This window comes from Canis aureus, chromosome 17 (genome assembly GCF_053574225.1).
Source record: "Canis aureus isolate CA01 chromosome 17, VMU_Caureus_v.1.0, whole genome shotgun sequence".
NCBI classification, from domain to species: domain Eukaryota; kingdom Metazoa; phylum Chordata; class Mammalia; order Carnivora; family Canidae; genus Canis; species Canis aureus.
Window position 1 is genome coordinate 33,498,230 of NC_135627.1, and position 24,683 is coordinate 33,522,912.

The following is a 24,683-nucleotide window of genomic DNA, read 5'->3' on the forward strand; positions in this document are numbered from 1 at the left end:
ATATACGTATATGTATACAGTTATGCATATGTGATACAGATTATGTATAAAATGTATACATATAAACAGAAAATATAAATAGAAATATGCATATTTGTATATTCATAAAATTTATATGTATTGTTATTTTATACATAAATAAATTTGTATGCACAAACACCACTTCTCACAGTATTGGCAGTGCTATAGTGTTTAGAACAGGCTTTTTAAACTGCTTTTCATTTTGCTGAATTTGAAAGGGAAGAGATGCCAGCAGTGTAGTTCCTGAAAGGAGAACGGGGTTTGTCCTGACAGTGAAATCCCTCAGTGGCATCGGCAGTCACTTCTGCTGCTGGCTGGACTTACTTCCTTGCCATATCATGAGGAAATTTAGGGGAGAAAGATTTGTATGAGATACAGAATTGACAGTGGCAGTCAGGTTGGTTGTCTCTCAGAAAAGGGTTTAGAATCTAAGGATCTGTCAAAGTCTGTTGGAGTGCAATCCCGATGTACTAGAACACATTTTAGGTCAGGAATGAAGATGTTTGCTTTTCAACATTGCAAATTCTTGGCGAGTTATTTTGCTTTTCATGGCATATTGATTACAGTACCTGGAACTCGGTTTGCATTCAGATGCGATGTTAAAGATTAATTCGTGACAGTATGGTGTATTGTGTTAATGATGTAGGTAGAAACTGAAGATGAGCAAAGTAAAACAATCAAACATGATCATTTGGGCCATTAAGGCAAGGATGTGTGGCCATTTTTAATTTTAGAGAATTTTAATTTTAAATCTAGAGGGAGTTTAGGCTTTTTAAAAAACATTCATTTCATTTCTAAGTACTCTGTTGTAGATTTGGGAGTATGAGAAAGACATTCTGGGGGTATTGATCTGATTTGTGGATAACCATTCTAGAAGTTTTCATGGCACTTCTAGAGTGGCTCTTTAGTGAAGGGCTTTCTGCATTAGAATTCTTTTTTTTTAATTCTTTGTTTAAATATTTTTAAAAATTTATTCATGAGAGACACAGAGAGAGAGAGAGAGAGAGAGAGAGAGAGGCAGAGACATAGGCAGAGGGAGAAGCAGGCTCCATGCAGGGAGCCGGACGTGGGACTTGATCCTGGGTCTCCAGGGTCACGCCCTGGGCCAAAGGCAGGTGCTAAACCGCTGAGCCACCCAGGCTGCCCCTGCATTAGAATTCTTGAAGGAACATCAAAACGTAAACTATGATTCCTCTCTCAACTGTGGGTTTTTCTAAAAGTGAACTTTTGACATTTGGGAGCCTCCTTCAACATGGGCTGCATTCGTAGGGTAGTTCCAAAGACTTCCATTGGCTCTCCAAAGCTCGAGGGAAGACCAGCTCTAGGAGTTTCTACCAGTAGTTTGAATAGAGGGCACCCATTTAGCCTGTGGCATTTTGCAGGTGTTCTCCAGAATCTGTTTTTTTCAGAATAGTCAATTCGACCATCTATTCAGAGATAATGGTATATTTCAGATCTTCAGGACTTTGGCAGCACAACTCAAAATAGAGGAATTAAGAGTAAATCAAGCAGCATTAGAGAGTCTAATAGGAAGGAGTAGGGTTTAGAGTACATCAGTGGAGAGCCTCAGTAGCAATTAGGGTTCCCTGAACAATTGTGAGGTTCTGGCAGAAGAAATCCTGTGTCTAGCCAAATTCAGGATCAGGTGGTAGGAAATAAGTCCTTGTTGGATAATTCTTCTACTGGCAGTCTTTTTTTTTTTTTTTTTTTTTTTTCTTTTCTGGTTTTGATTGTTAAATAGCTCTCTAAATGTTCTCTTTGTATTGGGGAAAGTGCTTGACTCTGAACAAGCTTGAATCAAATGTCATTCACATCCCAGTCTGTGTTGTATTTCTTTTGTTCTCAAATATTAAAATAAGCCTAAAATAGTCCTCTGTAAAGACTCTTGTACAGTACAGGGGCTGAGGTGAGAAATGTGCCTTAGATTGGTAGGCATTTATGTAGTTCATCTACATCATAGAGGGGAGAATGGAATTTTTGTAGGAGCGATTTAAAAGGGAGAGCAGCAGAAATAGTTGTAGACCGAATGTAGACCTTCCAGTGATGGGATTTCAAGGTGGAAACATATTGCCATGGAAACAAAAATTGAGTAGGAGTAAAAAATATGAAGAATTGCAGAGGGAAGTCTATTTGGAAAAAATGAAGGAAGGAAAAATAAGTTTTAAGTTTAACTCATTTATAATTGTATTTGCCAAGTCAGCATTCCCATTTGGTCCTTTTCACTCAGTCTTGTGAAGGAAATACGTGTGTGTGTGTGTGTGTGTGTGTGTGTGTACATATGTATTCTTAATGGGTACCTAAACACTTAAAGATTAACTGCCCTTTAACTAGACTTAAGTTTTTAAATTAGACTAAGCCCTTAAAGACTTAAAATGAAGATCAAGAATGCTGTCTTTTTTCATCTTTTGCTGTGCTGTCACAGTAGAGAAGCTCAGCAAATGTTCTCTGATTAATAGTTTTCATTCAGTTTCATTTAAAAAATGCCTACTCATTCCCTGTTATGTGCCATGCATCGTCCTAGGAGCTTTGGGTCTCAAACCACATAATATGTAATTTCTTTATGAAGAAAGGTGACACTTAGAAAACAGCATGAGATTGCAACAGGAAGAGTAATATTAGCTAATGTGTATTGATTACTTATTTGCTAGATTTAGTGCTTTACATACATTGTTTCATGTAATTCTTCTGGTAAACCTAGAGGGTTAGATATTATCCCTTTCTTCCTTAAAGAAACTGAATATGAAGAAAGATATGCCAGTCACTGTGATAACTACATGTAAATGGCAAAGACCACCTTGGTGCCTAGAATAAACCAGAAGTCTGGCCCTTAAATATACCTTAGTGTTGCCATCATATATGTGTGTGATGAGAAGTACTGGCAAGTACAAAAATATGGGTATTTTAAAATAATAAGAGATTTCTGACCATATAGCGATTGTATCTGTTTTAGAAGATCTGGAGAAGGTATGCCTAGGTGGCTCAGTGGTTGATCATCTGCCTTCACCTCAGGTCATGATCCCAGGATCCTGGGATCGAGTCCCACATTGGGCTCCCCACAGGGAACCTGCTTCCCCCTCTGCCTCTGTCTCTGCCTCTCTGTCTCATGAATAAATAAATAAAATTTCGGGATCCCTGGGTGGTGCAGTGGTTTGGTGCCTGCCTTTGGCCCAGGGCGCGATCCTAGAGTCCTGGGATCAAATCCCACGTCGGGCTCCCGGTGCATGGAGCCTATTTCTCCCACTGCCTATGTCTCTGCCCCCCTCTCTCTCTCTCTCTCTCTCTGTGACTATCATAAATAAAAAAAAAAAATAAAAAATCTTTAAAAAAAATAGAGGATCTAGAAAAGCTTTAGAGTGGTGACAACTGATACAGACCTTGAAAGGGTCCGTATAGGCTCAGGAGGAATCATTCTAAGTGAGGAAATAGCACCAGGTAAGGTGTTGAGATTTATTAGTGTATTAAATGGCTATGTCCAATATATAAAATGCTGTATATTGACTTATAAAATAATCGTTTTTTCTACTGTATAAAATGCACACTAAGAAAATGGAGGGTTTTTTGGTGTGTTTCTTTTTTTTTTTTTTTTAGGGAAGGACCAATCAGATACTTGGTGTGATATGCAAACTGTGCTGGACCTTGGATAGTATGTTTTGGTGATGCTCATTCAAATTTGGACAGTAGACATGACCATTGTTTGACTTAGTTGAGTGCGGTGGTATCCTAGAGACTACCAGTGTACATGTTTCTACCTTCAGAATAATTGCTGACAAAATTTTATTACTTTGAAAGTGTTTTTATACCTGTTAATTGGATATAGATGAAGTTAACATTTAACTAAAAACAATTACATTATCACAAGATTTCAAAGCCAGTCCGAGTACCTACAGCCTAGAATACCAATAGCAGGATGCAATATCTTGATACTTTATTCCATTTCTTTGCTAAATGTTAACATATTAATTTATATGACCACAGCTTGTCACTAAAGCTTCTGCTTCATCACCCCTTATGTCAAAGTTAAATGACAGTACTTAAGACTCCACTTACAAAGTAACTTGCATAATCTAGCTAATTCATCATAATACTTTATAAATGATTCTTATTTAAGTATTATGATTTCTATTTTATAAACAGTAGGAGGCAAAGACAACTTCATTCTTGATATTTTAAACTTGTTTGGTTTTGGGGATGTCGAAGGGTAGATCCTCACAGAGGAGATTATGTCTTGTGGCTCTTTTGCCATAAGATAGAGGTATTGACCAGATGTTGGACAGCTCTGGTCCTTGTGGTCTGTGCCAGTTCTGGAATTCAATAACTCTGTGGTTTAATTGGTTGTTATTTCAATGGTAATTTTAGCCATTAGGTTAAATCATTAACTTTTTAAAGCCTTTTTTGTGTAGGTAACAGATCTGTCCCAAATCAGAATACTGTTTATTTGCCTGTTTCACACAGGATTTATCCTTCTTAATTATGGCAGTCAGATTACTCCAAACATCATCTTAACAATCTGTGTAGATCAATGAGATCAGTGTAAAATTGTAAAACCCTACGCTTTGGGCCTTCTTAGGGGGAAGACAGAGAACACTACGAACTTTAATCTGTAAGTAGAAAGGTAGATGCCAGTTTCTAGAAAAGCTATTTCTTAAGTTACCTTCAACCTCTTATGGGGAACTTGGGTTTGGGAAAAGTTATACAGAAAAGAGAGGATGTAACTGAACTAAAAATCACCCCTCGAGAGAAAATCAATCCTAAATTCAAATATACTTAAAAAGAGGCCTGAGTAGATCAGAGGCTGACATCTGGGAAAGGATTTGAAATGTGAGTGTGATCCATGCAAGCAGTCTTGGAAAGGCAGCACATCTGGCGAAGAGCAGGAGGCTGAATATTGGCCCCCAAAGAGATCTATGTCCAAGTTCCTGCAGCGTATGTATGACACCTTGTTATCTGCAAAAGGGACTCTAGATGTGATTACTTGAAGGATCTTGAGATGCGGAGTTGATCCCGGATTATCTGGGTGAGCCCTAAGTAAAATCACAAGTGCCTTTCTGAGAAGGAGGCAGAATAGGATTTCACTGCAGGGAAGACCGTGTGAGGGTACGGAACAGAGATTGGAATGAGATTGGAGTGATGTGGCCACAAGCCAAGGAATGCCAGTAGCCCCCAGAAGCTGGAAAATAGTAAGAATAGATTGTCACCAGGGGTCTACCCAGAAGGGGCCAGCTCTGCTGACACCTGGATTCTGACCACATGTGACTTGTTTTGGACTTGTGGCTTTCAGAACTATGAGAGAATATAAATTTCCTTTGTTTTAAGCTGTAACATTTCTGGTGATTTGTTGCCACATCAAAAGGAAACCAATACAAAGGATAAAATTGGAAACCTACTGTTGGGAACTCTCTGGTAAAAGCAAAAAGAAGCAAGAGGGGAATTTATGATCCCAAAAGACATAAAAAAGACTAAAAAGTAAATGGAAAACATGGAGCCCTGCTGCCCATCCTACCTACGAACCATGTATTAATGAGGCTACATTTTTTCTACACTAACTGAAGAGGGCACTCGTAAACTCACAATTGAATTAGCCACTCCAACTATCAGCACCGTTGCTCAGGAAATGCGGTGGTAAGCAGGCTTCAGAACTATTTTAAGAAGAAAACAAAATGGAATTTCAAAATCTGTCAGCCAATGAGAATTTGCCTCACAGTGCTAGCCATAAAGGAGAAGACTGTAGCAATGCTACACACACTCATTTGGGCCTAAAAAAGGTAGGAGGAGAGTACCCTTAAGGCACAGGTTGAAGAACAAAACTGGACCCTTATGGCACAAGTTGAAGAAAAAAAATGGACTAAAAACTGGAAAAACGGAAATACAATTTCACTGAACTTAGGAAAGAATTTAAAAAGTAGGTAAAATTGTAAGCAATAAAGACTAAATTCCCAGGTGTTCAAGAGAGGAGTGGATTCAAAGGGAAAACTTAATAACCAGCATAGAAAAAATGTAGGCAAGTAAGAGAAAGGAAAACAAGATGAGAGTAAACTTGTCTTACAGTAAGTTGTTGAAATAAAAGCTAGACAAAGATCTAATTTGTGGCTCTGTGGAGTCTTTAGAGAAGAAAAACAAAAAAGTGAATCCAGAAACACTTTCTTGAATTAAAAGAAGACCTATAGGTACATACATATCAGAAGGGGTTTCCACATGCCAGAGGGATGGCATTTCTGTCCTGGTCAGATGGAAGGAGGCATTCTTACATTTGTATGTAGACTCAGAATGCTGCTTCCATGGGCCTGCCTGCTAGTAACAGCACAGTCAGTCAGAAGCTGGATAGAATATATACCGTGATTTACAGGTGATGATTAAATTATGGCAAACCTGAAAAACAGCCCAGGTTCCTGTATGTAGCTGGGCTCTGGCTCTCAAGTGTTGTATCAGTGGACTTTTCCTGGAGTTATACCTAGGGATGTTCTCTGAGGAAACCCTAAAATTATTTGCTAAATTCCAATTTGATGATTAAGTGATGCATAGGGAGAAAGCAGTGTAAAGAAAGAAAAGCACTTGAAAATGCAAGATAGTAGTCAGCGATACAACAAATACTGTGAGCCTGACAGGAAGCTGGGCCTGCAATGATGAGAAAGAGTCATGGAGATTTAAGGGCTCTCAGTATAGTGGAGAAGAGGGTCCTGTGTCACAGAAATGTGTGATATGCTTGGGGAAACAGAAGGTCAGCACAAAGCCCAGCCTGGGAGGAGATGAAGGACAGTTGCATGGAGAAGTTAACACTTGAGTTTTGAAAGCTCCGTCAGAGAAGTGAAGAAGTAATGGAAGGATATTCAGGAGATGGAGAGAGAATGTTACAAAGAGAAGAAAGCACAGGGCTGCATGTTGAGGGGGCAGGGTAAGTAGCTTGGCACCATTGGAGGAAGGTAAGACAATAAAGGAGAGAGGAAAGACTATGGGTTAAGAAAGAAATGGGGGGGGGGGGTTGTATGAGTTAATATATGGGTTAGTTTACTACAAGGGTGCCTTAACAGATTACCACAAGCTTTGCATCTTGAAACAACAGATACTTGGCTAGCTGGAGCTTAGAAGTCCAGAATGAGAAGTGTTGACAGGACCATGCTCCCTCTGAAACCTATGGGAAAATCCTTCCTTACCTCTTTTGGCTTCTGGTGTTTGCCAGCAGTCTTTTGTTGTTCCTTGATCATTAGAGGTATGACTTCAATTCCTGTCTCCTCCTTCTATATTTCTGTCTGTGTCTCTCTTTCTCTTTTAAAGATACCAGTCATACTAGGTTAAGGGTCTGCCTACTTTAGAATGGACTTCATCTTAACCAACTGCATCTGGAAAGACCCTGTTTCCAAATAAAGTCACAATCTGAGGTACTGGAGTTTAGCATATCAGTTCAGCATATCATTTGGGGGGGGGGGCGGACACAATTCAAGCCGAAATAGGATCCACAAAGGAGTGTTCAAGTTTGTATTTTCTATTGAGATTTGCTTAAAGGAAAACCACTCATTGGGAACTTGCCTTGTGGGCTGATAAGCCATGATGAATTTTTAATGACATGGGAAAGAAATGAGCAAACTTGAACATAATGAACTGAGAAAAAGAACACTAAACATTAATAGCTTTAGTAGCACTTGTTAATTAAACAATTAGTATTTTTCTGAAAAGTCATTTTAAAGACTACATTTAGGGAGTTATTCTGAAGGAATAGTAAGTAGTTAGGACTTCGGCAGATCCTTACCTGAGCCAAAAAAACAACACCCTGGACACATCCTACCCTAAGTCATTGTGCCATTTTCTGAATATTTCTCTCATTTTTGTAATTCCTGTTGTATTTATTACATTCTAGGTATATTTTAAAAAACTAATTTTTTAAAAAACTAATTTTTCGGGGTACTTGGTTGGCTCAGTTGGTTAAGCATCTGCCTTCTACTCTGGTCATGATCCTGGGTCTTGGGATCGAGCCCTGTGTTGGACCCCCTGCACAGTGGGGAGTCTGCTTCTCCCTGTCCCTCTTCCCTGCCTCCTGCCCCCGCCACCATGAGCAAGTGATCTCTCTCAGATAAATCTTTTAAAAAAATAGTAACTAATTTTTCAATTAGAATGAATGAATAAAAACCTTCCACTTAGAAATTCATTACATACATACTTTGTCAAGAACATTTTCTATGAACTCAAAAGCCACTCATTTGTGTTTCTCTGTTGCTGGCTGTCGAAATGTGTTTGGCTGTTACTCTGCTGGGTGCATGGACAATATTGAGGGCCTGAACTGCAATTAAATTGCATTTTCAAAGATTATCTTGCAAGTTCACTAAATTTATATTAGACTGAGACCATTACTTCTTCACATGTTTTATCAACCTTATGAACAAAAGTTGAAATAACTTCTTAATATAACTTTTTCATTTTCATAAGTCGAGACTTTTAAAAAAATTCTCATTCATTCAAGTACCACCATTATCCTATCCTCTTGTCTCTTATTGTTTTAAGGTTTGTCTTTTTAAGAGTCAAGGTTTCATTGCTATATAGTTCAATATTCCCAGTAGCTAAAAATTTTGTGGCTAAGACTCAAGTTGCCTAAATACAAGTAGCAGAACAATCTGTAGCTTTCGTTTATTAAATAATGTTACATTCATGTTTTGATTACAAGACTGTGCCCAATATATTTAGACATTTGTCTCTTAGAACACAAGAGGACTAAGAGGTAGGATTAAATCTGCTTTTAGCACTGTGAAATGTTCAACCTTTCCATAATGGGCAAATATATGGATTCCAAAAACTATTGGATATTCCAGTTGTCAGTTGCTGACAACTATTTTTGGAGAATGATATAAAAGAGATTATTTGTGTTAATGTGGGGCATCCTCAGAAGCTGGGCAGGAGACCTGGTATAAATGAGGAATCAAATGCCTTGGAATTTACTACTAGCCACATACCTAACTAGTATAACCTTTGTGAGCTTCTGATTATGCCTTTGTAAGTGGAACTGATAATTATTCTTTTCATCACATTGCTAAACCATTGGATGCATCCAAAGAAAAAAAGTTTGAAATTTTTCACCTTAAAATTTTTAAAGACTATATATATACAAGTATAGGGTGATAATACACAAAATAACGTGATAGAAAAAGATTCTTGGCATAGTAGATCAAGGAAATGTCAAAAGGCTTTTGGATTTCAGTAAGTCATTTAAGAAAATTGAAAAGGAAACTTTCTTTGACTCATTTTAACATAGAAAAATGGAGACTAAGTAAGGGTTAACCCCAAGTAGATTTATAGTTAGACATCAATATTCATGTTTTGTTTGTTTGTACAGAAGTAAGTCATGTCTGAGACATAATGGATGTAGATTGATAATGAATGCCAGGCTAGATATCACAATTCGTAAAATGTCTTTAACTTTATGCTGGAGATGCTACATCTGTCCTGTTAGGGCAACATACTTTACTTTGAGAAAATAGTATCTCTTCAGATACAAGTGGCCAGAATGATGAGGGATTTGAAAACCATCCCATATAAATGTAATTGAGATAACAGAGTATTTAGCTCACAGAGAAACAGACTCAACAGATTTTCTTTTTTTTTTTTTTTTCCTTAAAATTTTATTTGAGAGAGAGAGAGCACGAGCAGTGGGTAGAGATGGAGGTGGAAGGGAAAGCAGACTCCTCACTGAGCAGGAAGCCAATGCTAGCTGAAGGCAGACAATCGACTGAGCCACCCAGGTGTCCTCAACAGATTTTCATATTTTTGAAAGATTATTGTACATTTACTTTGTTATATGTAGTTCAGAAAATAGTATTAGTACAAACTTTGGAAGTTATAGGAAGTCAAGTTTGGTATAGATGAGGAAGCAAAAACCTAGTATCAAGCAAAATTGCTTGAAAAATGAGATACTCTTTCTGACAGGTACCTTGTGCTCTATCACTGGTGATGGGAACAGAGTCTAGCTGAATACTTTGAATAAATTTTCTTGGGATTCTTTGGTCTGGAATGTTGAAGGTGGTGATCTTTTAAGTTTATCTCCCAAAGATTTTGTAATTCTATGAAAGATCTCACATGTAAATCCTGGGTCTACTGATCAAGTGCTTATTATTGGTCCATTTTCTCTTGCACTATGAGCTCTGTGTGATCTTACTCTTGGTCACAGACATAATGCTAACACAAACAACTACACCCGTGTTGGCATTCATTCATTTGTTCATTCAGCGAATATTTTATTATGCTCTACTGTGTCCCAGACATTATTTTAGGGAGTAGGGATAAAACAATGAAGTGAACAGTCTGTCATGAACTTAATTTCTTAAGGAATGAGGCAGACCGTATGAAAGTCAACAACTAAATATATATCATATGGTGTGTGCCATAAAGAAAAATGTAAACATTTAAGGGGATTAAAAATTGATCAGGAGCAAAGATCTTAGATGCAGAGGCCTTTTTAGTAGGGAGGTATTGCTCAAAGGCCTGAAAGATGTGATAGGGTCAGCCACGCAGATGTCCTGACTACCGTCATTCCAAGTGTGTGGGGAGCTAGTCCAAAGGCCTGGAGGAGGGGTAAATACAAGACAGTAAAGAGATCATTGTGTCTAGGGCAGAAAAACCAGAGTGTGAGAGGTATGAGAGGGGATGTGACCAGAGAGGCTAGTGGCTGCTAGGAGACAGGGAGGGGGCCAGATACTGTGGGTCATTGTCATCACTTCAGCTTTCTTCTGAAGTGATGACAGAACTCTTGTTCAGAGGGAAGAGGCATTGAATGACCAGCTATGAATGAATGAATGAATGAATGAATGAATGAATAAAGCAAAAGAGCCTCAGGCTGGTGATGAGGAACCAAGTTCCAGTATGGTCTTTGTCATCTAGCACCTGGATGTATTTCAGCACATTACTCTGGGTCTTGATTGTTTTTAATTTTAGGATTGAAATAGGTGAGCTATAAGGATGTTTCTATTTTAAAAATTACTTGATTCAGGAGCATCTGGGTGGCTCAGTGGTTGAGCATCTGCCTTTGGCTCAAGTTGTGATCCCTGGGGTCCTGGGATCGAGTCCCACATCAGGCTCCCTAGAGGGAGTCTGCTTCTCCCTCTGCCTATGTCTTTGCCTCTCTCTGTGTGAATAAATAAAATCATTACAAAATAAAATAAATAAAATAAAATAAAATAAAATAAAATAAAAATTCCTTGATTCAGTATCATTCTTTGTTAAGTTTTAGAATTGAAAAGCCTATAGAAACAGGAAAGAGAAATAAATGTTGCAACATGGAAAGCTTCATGAAGGAAAGGAGTGTGGGTGTGAGATGGGCTTTACAATGGCACAGATATTAGATGAGCAGTGAGCATAAGGTAGTTCAGATAAGGAGATGGGTGTAGGACTGGAGGCAGGATGGGTGCTAATAAGCAGGGGCTATTAGCAAAGGCTAATAAGCCAGGGGCCTGAAGAGGTTGGTTTGATTAGGATGGAAGGAAGCCCCTAGAGGAATTGTAGGTACATGTGAGATGTGAACAGATTATTGGACAATGAGCAAGGAAGCCTTGTGTTCTAATGAGGAAAGAGCTATCAAGTATTTCAGAGCAAGAGCTAACAGGTTGATGTAACTGTTTAAGGAAATAATACGGATTAGGCTTCCAGTAAGAGATGTATCATTTCAAATCAACAGCATCCTTGATAAATACAATTTGTAGTGTGTTGATAGAGATGAGGTAGTGGAAAATCTCTGAAGTCTGTTCCCCCTCCATCCCCCTTATCTAAGTAGAACAAATACCCCAGAATCAGAGCGGTGATTGCTCTGAGGGCAAATGTGTATAAATTCTGCTATCCACGTATCAAGATTTGGGCAAACAGTATGGAGGAAGGTTCTCAACCTGAGATACTCATGAAATTGGAACATTTGAGATGGGCTAAAATGTTTTCAGGTCAGCAGCAACCTGACCCTCAGCAGGAGGAAACAGAAGTCTTCTCTCAAGCAATCCCCAGTAGAGGTTTCAGGATTTGAACAGGCTAAGATCAAGCAGGCCAAAATTATTTATCACCAACTTTGTCGGGGAGCCAAGCCATTTTGAATGAGCATTAGCTGAAACAGCAACGCTGAACATTCGGATACTTAAGAAGTTCAGATGTTGGAGTGATTCAAATTTTTTTTATTTTTTTATTTTTTTATTTATTTATGTCAGTCACACACACACACACACACAGAGAGAGAGAGAGAGAGAGAGAGGCAGAGACACAGGCAGAGGGAGAAGCAGGCTCCATGCACCAGGAGCCCGACATGGGATTCGATCCTGGGTCTCCAGGATCGCGCCCTGGGCCAAAGGCAGGCGCCAAACCACTGCGCCACCCAGGAATCCCTGTTGGAGTGATTCAATATATAAAATAGAATGACTGTGTGTACATATTTAAAGAAATAAAAGATAAACCATAAAAGTGGACAAGTAACAAACCACTGTTGAGAATGACCAGGGAGATCTGGAAACAACCAAGTAGAGCATCTAAAAATGGAAAACATCGTTGAAATAAAATATGGAATAAAGTGGTTAAGAAGCAGATAAAGTCAGAGCTAAAGAGGAAATTGGTGAATGGAAGAATATTCATAAGAATTGCAAATAAAGAGAAAAAAGGAAATGGAAATATAAAACAATGAGTGGTTGAATGTACTTATTTTCAGATTTTGCAAAAGGAAGAGAATAGAGAGAATGAAGGAGAATCAATACTTGAAAATATGTTGGCTGAGAAGTTTTAGAGCTGGTAAAACATCTAAAGTTAGATTCAGGTTGTACAAAGTATCCCATATAGGATAAAAATAATATGAAAATGGCAGTATTTGTCAAAGAAAATGTGTCTATTTTTTTGTGAAAGCATTCTGGCACTGAAAAACCAGAATTGGTGACAGCAGCTAAGAGTTTCTTTCACAGAATTATAGTGTAATAAGGTGAGTTGAATTAATGGTATAACGTAATGATGAAGATGCAGTCAGTACACGTTTTGAATCCAATTCCATTGTGATAAAGGAATGATCTGATTTGGAGACCCCTTGGTGGCTCAGCGGTTGAGCGCTTGTCTGGCTCAGGGTGTGATCTTGGGGTCCGGGATCAAGTCCCGCATCAGGCTTCCTGCGAGGAGCCTGCTTCTCCCTCTGCCTGTGTCTCTGCCTCTCTTTCTCTCTCTCTCTCTCTCTCTCTCTCTGTGTCTCTCATGAGTATATAAATAAAATCTTAAAAAAAGGAATGATCTGAAGATATAAGACCAATTCAAACAGTGACTTTCATTCTGGATTTTATGGTTAGAACAATTCAATTAAACGCTAAGAAGGTGAGATGAAATAATTGTGGGGCAAAGAGATGCTTCATTTTAGATAAATCAAGTTTGGGGGTGATGGTGGCAGCACAATATTGAAATGAAAATTTCATAAGGAGAATTCATCTTTATGAACATTTAGAATTTTTCTGATGTTTAATCTGAAGAAAAGTGTATTACGCAACCACAGTTTATTTTATTATCTATTAAGATACTACTTTTAGTGGAGTGTTTCAGCATGTTCTCTGCTTTTATGTATGTATTGCAATAATATAATGAAAGGGGGAACAATACAGTGTAAGTTCAGATACTAAATTAATTGGGAATTAAATCTGTGGAATTAGAATTTCCTTTTTAACATAAATTAACAGTGACAAGAGTACAAGAACCCATACTTGTAGAAATTCTTGGAATTGGGCACAGATACTTTGGTTTTACTTTGCACTGTGTTTTTCTGAAGTTGTACTGTTACCTACCTAGCTTACTAATTGAGCAATAGAACAATTCACCATGATGGGAAGATATTTCATCAGAGCCTCATGAAAATTTTAAAAAAGGTTAGTGCTGCCTCTAGTTTCAGCTACACCAAAAAACAAAACAAAACCACCCATTGGCTTTTACTTGGACAATAAAGCAGTATTTTGAAAGTCAGAAGTCATTAAATAATGGAATAATGGTAAACAGGTTAAATATGAGTAATGATTGGGTTCCTTCTAAAGAGGAAAAAAACCCTTCAATATTTCTAAAATGTATGTGATTTTTTTGTTTATAATATTGCATTAAGTATACATCAAGAACAGGCTTACAACCTTTGTTTAATAGGTCTCATGTTAGCCATACAAACAAAACAGATACACAAATAAGTTCATCATTTCAGAAATCTATGAAATTTAAATTAATGTCACTTCTGTGATGGATGATGATTTTTTGCTGAATGTAAAGTGCTGTCAACAAGAATGACTCCTGACTGCTAAAGCACAGGTTTTTTTTTTTTTTTTTAAGATATACTTATTTATTTGAGAGAGAGAGAGTGTGTGCATGTGCGTGCACGCACGCACGCGCACACACACACAGTGGGTGGGAAGGGGCAGAGTGAGAAAGGGAATCTCAAGCAGAATCCCTGTCTGCCTTGGGGCTCAATCTCAGGACCCCAAGATCATGACCTGAGCTGAAATCAAAAGTTAGGTGCCCAACTGACGGAACCATCCAGGTACCCCAAGCATAGGTCTGATAATCCTGAGCTACTGAATTCTATGTATTCCTGTTATGCTTTTCAATTTGAACTGCTAGGAAACCATTATTATGGCTCTCAGGGCTGTCATTTGGCCTGTGCTTGCCTCATAGACATCACTGTTAAGTTCACCTCTATTCCTTTCCCACTGAATTAGCCCTGGATATTAAAATTATATCTCAGTGTGTTGCTAGTACCATAGTAAAGACAGGTACAAACTCAAGACACTGAAATCACATGACAGCCCTGTAATAAAATAACCGAGAATATAGTTATAGTAATTTTTAAGATCATCACTGAAATGAAGTGATAAAATTTTCTCAAAAGATAGTTAAGGTTTTTGACATTTTGTCCTTTGGCCTCTTTGGACCCAAAATTCACAGTGAGCTAATGGAATAAAAAATAAACCGAGTGAGTAATAAAAAAAACAAAAAACAAAAAACAAATGAGAAACTATCTTTCTGACACTTAGTGTCAGATAAAGTTAAATAGTGCCTTATTCTATCTTCTCCAATAAAAACTGCATTTCTATACTCTATATTGAAAAATTCAAGGGAAACCAAGAGCTTTGGAGATTTGAAAGAAATGATGGGTATGTAAATTAACTTGTACATCCCAGAAAATAAATTTGTTACATTGGTGCTAGGAGGAACTATAAGACAATGGGTTTTATTAATAACCCTTAATAGCTATAATTAACATGTAGAACCGTTAACCATGACTTGACATTTTTTCCCAAAGTCTGTGGTTGAGAATACTTCATTTCTGATCTAATCGAGTCTACATTTCTAGCCTTTTCTTTGCCCTTAACTGCTGTCCAGAGATTTGCTTGAAGGTTATCGATTGTCTGTGTTGTAATTGTCATTAGAAAATATCTGATTATGGTCTTTCTTGATGTAGACCACTTTGTTATATTCACTAGTCTATCTTTAGCTTGATTTTATTATATGCTGAGTCCAAGAGCAGTGGGAGATTTTGAAACTTCTGGGGCATTGACTTTTCCACATACCCAGTTGTTAAAATTCAGTTGATCTACGTGTTTGAGAATTGGATGACTTGAAGTGTGGATAGTGAAACTTTAAAAAATAATTACAAATTCTTGAATTTGGCTTTAGATCCAAACCCTATTACTCCTCATAATAACATGAATATCCTAGAAAGATGGCCAGATTTTTATCCTTTTAGTACACTTTCAGATATGTCAAATTTATCATTCCCTTTTATTTTCCTTGTACTGCTCTACTTACACGCTTATCATGTATTTGTGGAATGCCGTAATTAATACAACTTTAGACTCTGTGGTTAATTTTAGTGTTTATTGCCCATCTCTTGATGTGAGGATCACTTCATCACTGTCTCAGCATGTTCTGGCACACTCAAATGCCACACACAGACAGCATCTCTTTTTTTAAAAAATGATATTGCTTTAAAAATTAATGTAGCAGTTAGGCATTGGCCAAGTGAGAGGCAGTCTTCTTTTAGATCATGTTACATAAAATTCTTGTTAGTACAGATAAAAAAGTATAAGGTCTTGATTTGTGGGCCACCCTTTTTGTTAAAAAAAATTATATAAAGATAATTTTTCAGTGGCATATGTAGAGGAGCTGATCTGAAGAAAGCAGCTGTATCCTATTAGGATAAACTAATGAGGGGATCCCTGGGTGGCTCAGCGGTTTAGCGTCTGCCTTTGGCCCAGGGCGCGATCCTGGAGTCCCAGGATCGAGTCCCACATCAGGCTCCCGGCATGGGCCTGCTTCTCCCTCCTCCTGTGTCTCTGCCTCTCTCTCTCTCTCTATGTCTATCATAAAATAAATAAGTCTTTTAAAAAAATAGGATAAACTAATGAAGACTGTAGCTGGATGCCTTAGCGATTCTCCAAATGACGTTAAAAAACACACACCATACCAAACTCAGGGTCATATTGCTGGACTGCCATATTTTTAGGTTTCTACTTGTGTAAGACTTTCACCAATCGTAGTAATATCATCACCTCCCTGAAGGTAACATAGGGCTTTTGATGGATCAGATCTTGAGTACTTCCTCAGTAAGGAATTACCTATGACAGTAACATTAAAAGGATAGAATCTTAAATGTTTTTGATTTAACAGTGTATCATTCCTGCATGCTGACAAAGTTTCCTCATTGTTTGCATGAAGAACATTTGAGGATGAAATGTATGGTTATTATGCTAAATAAAGTAACACCTCAAGTAATACCATAATGAAGTCTGGAGAGAACATGGGCTGTGGAGTTAGAATTATTTTTACTCCCTGGCAGCGCTGTGATCATGTCTGTGAACTTCGGCAAGTCACTTAATCTTCCTGAGCTTTGGTATCCGCTTCTGTAAAAATGGCAGGATACTCCACTCCCACCTCCTCCCATGGTAGTATTTTAGAAGTAATTGAGAGAACGTATATCAAAGGGCCTGTTGGAGTGCCTGAGAATCTTGAATTAAAACAACATAGGTGTGGAAAGTGGCTAAGAAACACAGTACTCCCCTCCCTCCCCCACCACGCAGTTCAACATTAAAATTTGACATCCCCCTCTACTGTTCTTGAATCTCAAAGCCTTTTTTTTTTTTTTTTTTTAAGATTTTATTTTTTTTTATTCATGAGGGACACAGAGAGGGAGGCAGAGACACAGGCAGAGGGAGAAGCATGCAGGGAGCCTGACATGGGACTCGATCCCGGGTCTCCAGGATCACACTCTGGGCCAAAGGCAGCATTAAACCGCTGAGCCACCCGGGCTGCCCTCAGAGCCTTCTAATGCTCTTCTCTATTACCTTCCTCCTTACCTGCTCCCTGACATACCATCTGCATTCGGGAATCATAAAAGCCCCAAGTAATTATATTTTTGTTATTTTGCTTTTTAGATTATCCTTTATATTTAGTTAAAATGTTGCATTTAAATGGTCTTAAAATACATTAAAATAAGCATTACTCATTTCTGTTTTGTACCTGTCGCCCCAAAAGGTATACCACAAATTTCCACTGAAAATACTTACAGATATATAAAATGAAATTGTATCTTTTAGCCATGAGTATACCGTAGGGAAATTCATTTGATTCTTTTAAAAAACAACTTTTGATTATAAAACGGAATTCTGGTCTCCCCACCCCCAGTGAATGCTTCATAAAATAGGTTTTCTGTGTTTGGGGTAACATGACGAGATTTATTTCCCTGTTTCACAACTGTGGCTGATCCCTTTACTTTAGGACACTACTGACTCTTGAGCTTAGAATGAAGAAAGAGAATATGGAGAATTCTTTGCTGATCTTTATTGCTTTGCTGCATTATGGAAGTTTTCAATTGAGCCAAGGGAACAAGAGTGCATTAGTCAAGGGCTGCTGTCACTGAGAAGATTTGTGTTCTCCATTTTGGGGAATGTTTTAGAACTGAGAACCACATATCATTTATAACCATCAGGACAGGGTGAGTTATCCTATAATTTGGGCTAATACATGCCCTAGCCCAGCCACACACACACACACACACGCACGCACGCACTCACGCACACACACACCCTTAATAGCAGGTTAATGTGAAGGTAATGTTTCATGCTGAGGACAAGGTGGCCTGAAGATATTTCTATGGCAACAGAAAGGCCCCTACAGATAACTGTCTTCTAAAGTTGCTGTCCTTTATTAGAGGCTGCCTGTTCTACAGACTGTAATTATCATTAGGTAGAGAAAAGGTTGTTGAACGTGGGTGGACTGCTTGGCTGAAGCTTTCTGACTGATTTGTTTAGCACAGCTTTGAAATGAATTTCAAAGGAATATTAAGAACCTGAGATCATTGTGCTGCTTGTCTCTGTAGGTGAAGCCATACCTAATTATAGGATGCTTGCTGAATGTGGATGAAGATTTTGGACAGACAACATAAACAGCAACACAAAAACACAATTAAGAGTGATCAGTCTATGTTAAATGATTTTAGTGTGTATGCAGTTATAGTGTTTAGAGAAATCTATTATTTCTTTTAGGGGAAAAGACACTTCAATCAGAACAGGCTTTGAATTAATCAAGTTGTCATTGGAGTGTTTTTCCAGGGCTAACAGTCTATGATTCAAAATTTATCTTCTGTTTTTACAACTAGGACTTAGAACTTCCAAGATTTTTCTTGGTTCTTGGCATAAAATTTAAAGCAGATGGGCCAACAAAAATCTCACTCTGATTAGAACGTGTGTGGAGTGTTTTGTATGCCTGCATTTATAGCCATGAGCAGTACATCTAGTAAGCCAATATAGTGTCCTTGCTAAAGGGAAAACGTGTAGAAATTTGACTAATTTTGGCAACACAATTGAATTGTCTTTTTACTTTTTTTTTCAAGAATGAGATTTCAGTTGTATTGTTGCAAAAACCAATTTCTTACCTATGTATGATTAGTTTTTCTTAGAGGTCAGAAACTATGGTAGTTTCAGAGTCATTAATGTATGTGCTTAGTGAGATTTTTCAGGAATAATAATATAGTTGCAGAAGACTTTGTTTGCATACCATGTAATTATCTCATTATGCTATAGAACCCTGAATTCATTTCACTGAAGTTTAAAATTATTCTAAAATGTGATATATTGAAAAACATATATTAAAGGGATTAAAATGTGTTCTCATGTTCTGTGGACACCTGTTTTGATAGTAGTTGTGACTAGCAATTAATAAAACTTACTGGAAAGAGAAGTGGTTAGGAACCGAAAGATTTGTCTCTTAAGTATTAAGGAATACCTTAAATAAATTTTGTCTTTCATTTGTGGAGATCTAGCGAATCGTTGTCTCCCTTTAGTAGTTTACTTTCATGTATGTGCTAAACCCCTTATGGTGACAGATATCTAGTCAGTCTATTGAACAATTTGAATTTGGTAAAGTACTAACATGAAATTATTTTCTATTTCTCTTGAGTCTTCCAGGGCTCTCATTCTTGTCCCTTCATTGACATTTCATTTTGAATGTTCTCTGTAACTTCCTAGTGAATTTTAGTAATTTTTACAAGATGAGTAAAGTCTTCCAGTTTTGTTTCATGCTGCAACCTCATACCCAACTTTAAGCTCTTTTCTTTTGCACATGGCTCAGAGGAGGGAGTAAATTCTGCGTTTTTATTTCCTTCCTACTTCTCACCTTGGAATATATCTCGGAGGGGGAAGGGAGGCAGTGTTGGCCTCTGGGTCACTTTTATTTCCTTCTTCTAATAGGTGCAAATAGGAAGTAGGAGGAGAGAGAGGCAGTAATGAGAGACACTCCACAGTTTGATCTGGCTTGGTCTCCTTTACTGCTGGTGGCTTCATTGATGCAGAGTTTTCCATATAGATGATGATCACTTTTATTGCACTTGCTCAGAGAACCTTCCAAAGCCAGTCAACCACGTTTCCTTTCAGCCTGCCAGTGGTCCATCCCTCCAGCCCCTTCTCTGGGCAGGGTGCCTCTGGCTGGTGGCCTCCTGAGCAACTCACTAAAGTGGGGCATCTGGTGCTAGCATGACCTTTTTCGCCCCACCTCCGTCAACAGCTGCCATCAGAAGCATACTCCTTGGCTTCTTCCTGCTACTGTTGCCTTGCATGGCTGCGTAACTATTTTGAGGTGTTAGCCTGACTGCCTTCTGCAATGTCCCTTAATTCATAGGACTCTCACACACTGTAATGCCAAAAAGTGGGAGCGTAGGCTACATGCTGGTTCCTCTACCCTTCATTACTTATTGGTCTCTAATTTCTTTTTTCCCGTTTTTGGGTTAGGTGGAGGATATCAGGACATGTTATCCCCGAATCATATATCCAGCCAAGGTCTGAGATATCACATTTCCCCTTGTTGAAAGTATCCTCATATTTACAGGAGTTTCTGTTGCTGTCCACGCCATTTACCTTTGATGGAATTAACTCTCTTTACCCTCCCCCTCCTTACCCTCCCGTGACAGCCTAGGGAGAGGACAGATGACTCCATGCTTCTCCCCTTTTTCTCCTAACTTTTTTCTCTAGAACTTAAGAAGTGGGCCAGACTCAGATCATGGTTTTGAGTAGCCGAGCTTTTCCAACCACATTTTAAAAAGCCCTGAGGGAATTTTCTGGCAGCAGATATTTATGATTCTGTTTAAATAGGAAGTGGTTTATCTTTCTGTCTTCAGCTTTGGATTAGTGGACAAATTGAATACAATAGAAAACATCCTACAAATATCCTGTAATAAGGTTTTCTATAAAGAGAAAGAGGGAGGGAGAGGAAAAAAGTATGTATTGCTACCATTTGTATCTGAACATTGTTAACCTGTTGATCACTTTTTAACATAGGTTAATTTGCACTTTGAACATCTTTTTGGAGTTTATTGTATGCCAGGCACAGATTACACAAAAGGGGAATAAGATTTTTAGTAAGATGAGAAAAGCACAGTAAGGAAATAGACATTAGCGAGACCTGCTTAACCCAAACTTTGAAGGTCAGGTTCTCTCTCAAAGAGTAAGTGAGAGGAGAAACAGGGGTTAGGCAGATGGCAGGAACAAGGGAGAAGAGTGTTCACTAGCAGGGATCACCATCTTTACAAGGGCCTGGAATGAAACGGGAACATGGAAACTTGAAGGTCTAGAATATTCCATTTGTAGGGCAAGTAGGGTCTGATAGATGTGGGCTAATATGATTATATAGAAAAGGAAACCAGATCATGAGAAGAGTTTGAAAATTGTCCTAAGAAAACTTGAAATAGGGGCCTGACATCATGAGCTGGTCATTATGAGAATGATTGTTGGTATGCTAGGAAATATGAGACTGAAGAGGACCAGAGGAAGGTAGGGAGGTTAGGTGAACAGCTCTTGCGGCGATCCAGGTATGGTATGGTGGCTTGGGATAGACTAGGGTAGCTGAGGTGAATTAAAATAGATGAAGTAGAGAGCAGTTTGAGGTGTGAAGTAGTCAGCATCTGAAGACCAACAGCATGGAGGAGTGGTTGAAGGAGAGGGAGGAGTCCAGAATGAGGCACAAATTTCTGCCCTGAGATGCCAGATAGTTTGATATTGGTCTGTACTGGGATAGAGAACCATGGAGTGAGGAAGACCTGATTTGGATGAAGAAGAAGATGGATTTTATGCATGAGTGCGGCCTGACGAACCCAAGGGCCCTAACTATGGAGATACCAGATAGGCATCTGAGATAACAGGAGATGTGCCCTTCCAAGGTAGACTGTGCTTGTAAAGCTGAATTCATTCCCAAAGGTGTTAGCTCCTTCCAGATAAGAATAAGGGGCCACTGCCCTTACTGGCATGTGTTTGGGTTAACAAAGTCAACTTTTCATTTGAGGCAGTTTCCTCCTACCTACCCCTAAAAAGGCTTTATTAAATGATTTCTCTATGCTGCAAATTTGACAGTCTCTCTTTTCACCATGATTTAGAAATTTAAGATAGTTTTGCCATGGGAAACAGATTGAGAGCACAAGTGTGAGTATACATGCACTTTACTGCCATGTCAAAGCTAGACATGCCAGATCTAAAAGTAACTATTAGTTTCACGGGTCTGGTGCATTTTGAGATTAGGTGTGGAATATGACACAAGCCTTTGCTCAGGAGACGAACTTTTTGTATTAGCAGTTTAGAATTCTGAGCATGACAAAACATAGATAGAAGAAAGTGGAAGTCTTCACTTTTACAGATACTCCAATCTGTCATTTCTTTCTTAAGGAACCAACTGTTAGTCTTGTATTATGGCAGGAGAAAACGTTGAGTCCATCATTCAGGGGCTGTGTTTATGGACTTAATCTTCTTGAACAAAAAGAGATTTTAGCTTTTTAGGGTAAAGAATAAAATGTGACAAGAATTGCTATTTCTGAAGAGAGCCTAGATTTAGAGAAATTCTTCTTAGAACTTGAAATGCTTCACGGAGGAAGTGAATTAAATGCAGGTGAAACATCATATCAGATCTAGTTTATGCTGGTCTAATGATTTTTATATTAACTATTTTTTTTCATAGATTGTTGAATATGCCACACTTTTATGATCAGCTTTTTATAATGTCTTACAGCCCTGGAAGCTTTCTGGTTCTGTGGTAGGGTTCAGTAGTCATCCTCAGTGTGTTGCTCGGCACACACTAGACATTCAGAAACTATTCCCTTCAGTCACATTTCCTTTACTTTTGTTCTCAGTGCGACAATTTGATTTCATCAGAAATTGTTTCTCATCTAAAGATTTAAAATCAGTTAATTGGGGACTATTTGTTCAATGTAACCTACTATCTGAATTATAAGTAACATAAAAGAGGCAGCATGTCTTGCCTTATAGCAGATAATTTTGATGTTACTTCTTTTGAAGGTGAAGTATGCTTAGAACATGATTCTTCAAAAACCCATCTTTGGTTGCAGCCCCTTAGTATGCTTCCCTTTTCTAGAATCCTGTGGTAATTTCTCACTGACCTGTTTCATTAAAACAAATGTCAGATCGAGGGCTTTAAAACTCGCTAACCTAACATCAGTACTACCTTATTTTCCATTCCGGTCAGTTCAGTCCTTTGTTGTGTCCTGTCATTCATTTTTCTCTGGTGTATCCCTGACTCTCCTCCCATGCCCTGGGTACGGCCAGTCCCAACACAGGCCTGTTCAGTGTCAGCATTACTCACTGCCCACCATGAAGACAGTAGGATGGCTTGTGTGGATCAAGGCACGTAATTTCCTTTCTCATGTTTCAGGTCTTGAATATACGTAGTTTCGTATGGGAAAAGTTCCATTGCCCAGACCAAACAGACAAGAGAATAATTATGGTATGTGAAAAATACTACCTGGTTGGCAGGCTGAAATATTGGCCTAAGTCTACTAGACATTTCTGCATACCCTTGGAAAAAATTACTTAACTCTCTGGGTTTTGGGTAAAGTTTTTTTTTGTTTGTTTGTTCGTTTTGTTTTCTTTTCACTGTATAATGAGAGCAAAAGAGTTCTAAGTTCTTTAGCAGTTCTAGAATATATAAAAAATAATTCCTTTATGACACCGAAGTTAAGCTTTAGGTAACCTCAGCCATTTAGGATAGCTCTAAATCCGGAACTGAATAAAAGCAAGGATCTGGCAGCAAAGAAGCAGCTTCTCATTATCCAACAGGGATGGAACTAGTGAGGAAATGTTGAAGAACCACAGATACGACTTAGGCTGTGGCTGCATGGTTCATGAACAGGGGAATAACCACAAAGAAAAGAAAGAAATACATCTGTTGGCTGGCTTTATTATAATGACCAGACATCTTGGATATAAGCCAAGAAATACAGGAGGATTAAGAGGAAAAGGAGACAGAAGAATGAATAAAAAGGAAATCCATTGTTAAATGAGAAGAACTATTACTCTATAATCCTCTCAATAAATTGACATTTGATAGAATTCAACAACCATTCCCTAAAAAATTGGAACTTATTTAAAATTGGAATAGAAATTTCTTTTAACCAATAGTCAACATTATATTTAATGGAAAAAAAAAATCCAAGTGAGTTCCCATCAAAAGCAGAAAATAGCCTTTTAGCACAATCATCATCATCATCAACACTAAAAGAGTAAGCAGTATATAAATTTAATTTTACTGATAAGTATTTCAGTATTTCAAGAGAATGTGATTGAGCACCTCAAATTAAAACAATGGTTAGAATTAAGTGACTTGGGGATCCCTGGATGGCGCAGCGGTTTGGCGCCTGCCTTTGGCCCAGGGCGCGATCCTGGAGACCCGGGATCGAATCCCACGTCGGGCTCCCGGTGCATGGAGCCTGCTTCTCCCTCTGCCTGTGTCTCTGCCTCTCTCTCTCTCTGTGACTATCACAAATAAATAAATAAATACCTTAAAAAAAAAAAAAAAAAAAAAGAATTAAGTGACTTGAATTTTAAAGTAAGGGTGCTTACAGTAAGTAGCATAGCCATGCTCTACTAATATCTAAATTAAAAATGTAGTGGCATTCATGGTTGGCAACCTATTATGAACTACCTAGAGATGATTTTAAAAGAATAAAAAAGACGATGAGGTTAGTGAGTCAAGTGAGTGCCTTAGATCCCCATAAACTCTAAAGGCTGTATTCCGTATACTCCTTACAGGGCATTATTTAATTGCTGGTGTGGGTGGGCACATATATACACATGTTGTGTATTGGTGTGTACTTGTGTCTGTGATTTATAGACATCTGGAAAGCGAGGACAGTTATACAGATTTTGAGACTCAAA

At 38.2% G+C, this 24,683-nt stretch overlaps 1 protein-coding gene across 18 annotated transcripts in view; it reads left to right on the forward strand.

Moving 5' to 3' along the window:
* KLF12 (KLF transcription factor 12) overlaps positions 1–24,683 on the forward strand; it is a 591,716-nt gene that overhangs the window by 370,648 nt on the left and 196,385 nt on the right. For 4 of the 18 annotated variants that reach the window (XM_077855388.1, XM_077855386.1, XM_077855393.1 and 1 more), the window contains exon 1: positions 23,474–24,028. The exons of 13 other annotated variants lie outside the window; for them this stretch is intronic. The gene's annotated coding sequence lies outside the window, so the exon portion shown is untranslated. Of the gene's footprint in view, positions 1–23,473; positions 24,036–24,683 lie in introns of those variants that run through there. One more of the 18 variants, XM_077855389.1, reaches the window with a different exon arrangement.